Below are 6,270 nucleotides of genomic sequence, written 5' to 3' on the forward strand. Positions count from 1 at the left end.
CCAGAACTAAAACCAGGTCTAAACCAGGAATAAAACCAGGAACAAAACCAGGACTAAATCCAGGACTAAACCAGGATTTAACTAGGACTAAAACCAGAAGTAAAACCAGGCCTAAACCAGGTCTAAACCAGGTCTAAAACCAGGACTAAAACCTAGGACTAAAGCCAGGACTAAACCAGGCCTAAATCAAGTCTAAACCAGAACTAAAACCAGGACTGAACCTGGTCTAAAACCAGGTCTAAAACCAGGTCTAAACCAGAACTAAAGCCAGGACTAAACCAGGACTAAAGCCACGACTAAACCAGGTCTAAAACCAGGACTAAAGCCAGGTCTAAACCAGAACTAAAACCAGGACTGAATCAGGTCTAAATCAGGTCTAAACCAGGACTAAACCAGGTCTAAATCAGGTTTAAACCAGGACTAAAACCAGGTCTAAACAAGGTCTAAACCAGAATTGAACCAGGTCTAAAACCAGGTCAAAACCAGAACTAAAGCCAGGACTAAACCAGGCCTAAATCAAGTCTAAACCAGAACTAAAACCAGGACTGAACCTGGTCTAAAACCAGGTCTAAAACCAGGTCTAAACCAGGTCTAAACCAGAGCTAAAGCCAGGACTAAACCAGGCCTAAAGCCACGACTAAATCAGGTCTAAAACCAGGACTAAACCAGGTCTAAAATCAGGTCTAAAACAAGGTCTTAAACCAGAACTAAACCAGCTCACAGCTTTATGATTGAGATTGTGCCAGCGCTTTGAGTTTATAACCGTCGAAAAACGCCGGAGGAAGGATTAATTTTATTGCTTCATACTTAAATAAAATAAAATAAATAAACCTCCCAGTCTGACTCCATTTGAGAAAAAAAAATCCACTGTAATCGCAGACGAGCGTTGCAATTTGATTTCGATTTATGTTTTATGATTCTGTTCAAAGTTCACATTTTACACTCAACAAACACAGTGGAATCTGAAGTGACAAACGAGACAAACAAGAATCACATTTCAGAGCAAGTTTGAACAGATCGAAACGACAGGGTCAGACAGTTTTTATACACAAAAAGACAAAGTTTGTGAAATTAAGGTACATAAACGTTTTAGACTTTGTGATTTTCTAATTGCAGTTTGGACGAGACGATGACTTTTACACTTATAATGTTACTCACTATGCAGGTAAACGGTCCACAATCCAAGATCAAGACCTCTGAGGGTCGAGACCGAGACAAGACCGAGACTTTTAAAGGTCTAGACCGAGACAAGACCGAGACTTTTAAAGGTCTAGACCGAGACAAGACCGAAACCACGGCTCATCAAGACCAAATCGAGTCCAAACAGTTTCAAGACCGAGACAAGCCCGAGTCCAAGCGCCTTCAAGACCGAGACAAGACCGAGTCCAAGCGCCTTCAAGACCGAGACAAGACCGAGTCCAAGCGCCTTCAAGACCGAGACAAGACCGAGTCCAAAGCACCTTCAAGACCGAGACAAGACCGAGTCCAAGCGCCTTCAAGACCGAGACAAGGCCGAGTCCAAGCGCCTTCAAGACCGAGACAAGACCGAGTCCAAGCGCCTTCAAGACCGAGACAAGACCGAGACAAGACCGAGTCCAAGCGCCTTCAAGACCGAGACAAGACCGAATCCAAGCGCCTTCAAGGCCGAGAAAAGGCCAAGACAAGACCAAGACAAGACTGAATCCAAGCTCCATCAAGACTGAAACAAGACCAAGTCCGAACACCTTCAAGACCGAGACAAAACTGAGTCCAAGCACCTTCAAGAACGAGACAAGAATGAGACCAGACCGAGAAAAGCCCAAAACAAGAGTGAGAAAAGACCAAGTCCAAACGCCTTCAAGACCGAGTCCAAGCACCTTCAAGACCGAGACAAGACCGAGTCCAAGTGCCTTCAAGACCGAGTCCAAGCGCCTTCAAGACCGAGTCCAAGCACCCTTCAAGACCGAGTCCAAGCGCCTTCAAGAACGAGACAAGAATGAGACCAGACCGAGAGAAGCCCAAAACAAGAGTGAGAAAAGACCAAGTCCAAAGCACCTTCAAGACCGAGACAAGACCAAGTCCAAGCGCCATCAAGACCGAGTCCAAGCGTCTTCAAGACCAAGTCCAAGCGCCATCAAGACCGAGTCCAAGCGTCTTCAAGACCGAGACAAGACCAAGCGCAGTCAAGACCGGTCTTGAGTATTACGACACCAGCTGCAGGTGTCCAGACAGTGAGAACAGGATTTGGAAAAAGGATCAAAAGTGTAAACACAACGAAATCCAGGCACTCCAAAATAAATAAAAGTCACGTGAGGAAAAGTAGAGTTAAAAGGCTTTTATTTAAATAACCAGAGTCGACATGTTTCAACATTGACCGGTCTTCATCAGGGCTTAGTTAAAATTAAAGCACGGGCGTGGTTTTTAAGAAAAACACTCCAACCAAGAGTAAAGACAGATGTGGATTAGAGGCAGGTGCAAGACAAAAAAAAAAAAAAAGATATTAATGCCAATGAAAAAATGTTAATAATACAAATGAAATGAAAAAAGTACATAAAAACAAGACAAATTTAGATCTACTAAAATAAAAAAGTTTGGAGACCCCTGCATTAAACTAACATTTCAAATAACATCTTTTGGATTGTGTTGTTGCTAAAAATAACTTGATGAGTATTATTATAATGTTATTTTTGTTTGTGTGAAGCGGCTGGGATGAGGATCAGCTCTTCCAAGTCCGAGGTCGTGGTTCTCGACCGGAAAAAGGCGTCTTGTCTTCTTCAGGTGGGTGGAGAGTCTCTGCCTCAAGTGGAGGAGTTCAAGTATCTCAGGGTCTTGTTCATGAGCGAGGGGAGGACGGAGCGTGAGATTGACAGGTGGATCGGTGCAGCGTCTGGCAGTGATGCGGTCGCTGTATCGGACCGTTGTGGTGAAACGGGAGCTGAGCTGAAAGGCGAAGCTCTCGATTTACCGGTCAGTCTTCATTCCTTCTCTCACCTCTGGTCATGAGCTCTGGGTAATGACTGAAAGGACGAGATCGCGGATACAAGCGGCAGAAATGAGTTTCCTCCGCAGGGTGTCTGGGCTTAGAGACAGAGTGAGGAGCTCAGTCACATCTGAGGAGCTCGGAGTAGAGCCGCTGCTCGGGCATCTGTTCCTGTTCTGTTCCTGGCCCTGGGGAAGACCCAGGACACGCTGGAGGGACTATGTCTCTGGACTGGCCTGGGAACAACTCGGGGTCCCCCTGGAGGAGCTGGAGGAAGTGTCCGGGGTGAAGGAAGTCTGGGAGTCACTGCTTAGACTGCTGCCCCCGATGACGCGACCCGGATAAGCGGAAGAAAATGGATGGAAGGATATTATAAAAACACACTTGTTGAAATTTACCTAGTTTACACAAAAATTGCAAAAAGCGCTAGAACTATAATGCAGTTTAGTAGAAAAATAAAAGTTCATTTAGGGTTTAGTTCAATTTTAATGGCATACTGTGGAACATTCTATTCCAAGAAATAATAAATGTATGAAGACATGCAGGTGGTGGACCGTCCAAGTTACTCTGAAGTTCATTTGAGTCGTTTCACTCCTCACTGCAACAGGATATTTATGTACAGAAAATGAGCTGATTATTGATGTAAAATACAGGGTGTCCCAAAAAATTTGAGACAATTTCAAGAGCAATTATCTTGAAAACTTCTAAGTGTAGCTCAGTGATGATGTTGATGTTGGTCGACCAGATCTTTTAGCCCTGTGTAAGCAGCATTCCTCTTTAAATAAATGTTTGGTATAAAGTCCAAATGTGTTTGCTTGGTGAAGCAGTTGGTGAAGTGTTTCTTAATTCAGCACTGAAGGCTGCACAGTCTTGGCTGAGTGTGTGGGAGCAGATTCCACCACACAAAATGAATTATCTTTGGGAGTGAACGGCTCAACCTGAAAACAGAACAAAATAAAACATTAAATCTAAAATCTTCATCTGTTTCTATGCATTCTCTGAAATTTTAAAGCATAATTTTGCCACTTTTAAATATTTGTTAAACTCTCCTAGTTGTGATTTGAGGCCTTATATACAGTGTTGGGGAGTAACAGATTACATGTACCGGAGTTACGTAATCAGAGTACAAATGATGAGTAACTGTATTCAGTTACAGTTACTGTTTTAATGAGAGGTAATTGGATTACAGTTACTTTGTTGAAATAAATGGATTACAGGGCGGTATTTTCCTGTTTTCACATTTCGGGCTATATCACTTTTTTTTTTCTTTTTTTTTTCCTCCAGTAATTCCACTCATTGCCGGACACTAAACCAGGACTAAAACCAGGTCTACACTGGGTCTAAACCAAGACTAAACCAGGTCTAAACCAGGTCTACACTGGGTCTAAACCAAGACTAAACCAGGTCTAAACCAGGTCTACACTGGGTCTAAACCAAGACTAAACCAGGTCTAAACCAGGTCTACACTGGGTCTAAACCAAGACTAAACCAGGACTAAACCAGGTCTACACTGGGTCTAAACCAAGACTAAACCAGGTCTACACTGGGTCTAAACCAAGACTAAACCAGGTCTAAACCAGGTCTACACTGGGTCTAAACCAAGACTAAACCAGGACTAAAACCAGGTCTACACTGGGTCTAAACCAAGACTAAACCAGGTCTACACTGGGTCTAAACCAAGACTAAACCAGGTCTAAACCAGGTCTACACTGGGTCTAAACCAAGACTAAACCAGGACTAAAACCAGGTCTACACTGGGTCTAAACCAAGACTAAACCAGGTCTACACTGGGTCTAAACCAAGACTAAACCAGGACTAAAACCAGGTCTACACTGGGTCTAAACCAAGACTAAACCAGGTCTAAACCAGGTCTACACTGGGTCTAAACCAAGACTAAACAGGTCTAAAGGTCTACACTGGGTCTAAACCAAGACTAAACCAGGTCTAAACCAGGTCTACACTGGGTCTAAACCAAGACTAAACCAGGTCTACACTGGGTCTAAACCAAGACTAAACCAGGACTAAAACCAGGTCTACACTGGGTCTAAACCAAGACTAAACCAGGTCTACACTGGGTCTAAACCAAGACTAAACCAGGTCTAAACCAGGTCTACACTGGGTCTAAACCAAGACTAAACCACGTCTAAACCAGTTCTAAACCAAGACTAAACCAGGTCTAAACCAGGTCTAACTGGGTCTAAACCAAGACTAAACCTAAACCAGGTCTACACTGGTCTAAACCAAGACTAAACCAGGTAAAACCAGGTCTACCTAAACCAAGACTAAACCAGGTCTAAAAACCAAACTAAACCAGGTCTAAACCAGGTCTAACTGGGTCTAACCAAGACTAAACCAGGTAAAAACTCTAACTGGTCTAAACCAAGACTAAACCAGGTCTAAACCAAGACTAAACAGGTCTAAAACCAGGTCTACACTGGGTCTAAACCAAGACTAAACCAGGACTAAAACCAGTCTACACTGGTCTAAACCAGACTAAACCAGGTCTAAACCAGTAAACCAGGTAAACCAGGTCTACGTCTAAACCAAGACTAAACCAGTCTAAACAAGTAAGTCTAAACAGGTAAACAGGTCTCTGGTCTACACTGTCTAAACCAAGACTAAACCAGTCTAAACTAAACCAGGTCTAAACCAGGTCTAAACCAGACTTCTAAAACCAAGACTAAACCAGGTCTAAACCAGGTCTACACTGGGTCTAAACCAAGACTAAACCACGTCTAAACCAGTTCTAAACCAAGACTAAACCACGTCTAAACCAGGTCTAAACCAAGACTAAACCACGTCTAAACCAGTTCTAAACCAAGACTAAACCAGGTCTAAACCAGGTCTAAACCAAGACTAAACCAGGTCTAAACCAGGTCTACACTGGGTCTAAACCAAGACTAAACCACGTCTAAACCAGTTCTAAACCAAGACTAAACCACGTCTAAACCAGGTCTAAACCAAGACTAGACCAGGTCTTAACCAGTTTTAAACCAGGTCTAAACCAGGTCTAAACCAAGACTAAACCAGGTCTAAACCAGTTTTAAACCAGGTCTAAACAGGGTCTAAACCAAGACTAAACCAGGTCTAAACCAGGTCTAAACCAGGTCTAAAACAGGACTTAACTGGACTAAATCACGCTGCGTGGACCGTGTTTCCTCGTCTTCTATCAATAATATTTTTAATTTGATTAAGTAAAGACTCATCTTTTTATTGTCTTTTATCAGACAAAACATCTTATGTGAAGATTTCCTTGTCTTTCCTTCTCTACAGCAAACCAAGTAATCCAAAGTATTCAGATTACGTTACTC

Source organism: Boleophthalmus pectinirostris, unplaced genomic scaffold (genome assembly GCF_026225935.1).
Source record: "Boleophthalmus pectinirostris isolate CB_2022bp ecotype Guang Dong unplaced genomic scaffold, ASM2622593v1 HiC_scaffold_13, whole genome shotgun sequence".
In the NCBI taxonomy this organism is placed as follows: domain Eukaryota; kingdom Metazoa; phylum Chordata; class Actinopteri; order Gobiiformes; family Gobiidae; genus Boleophthalmus; species Boleophthalmus pectinirostris.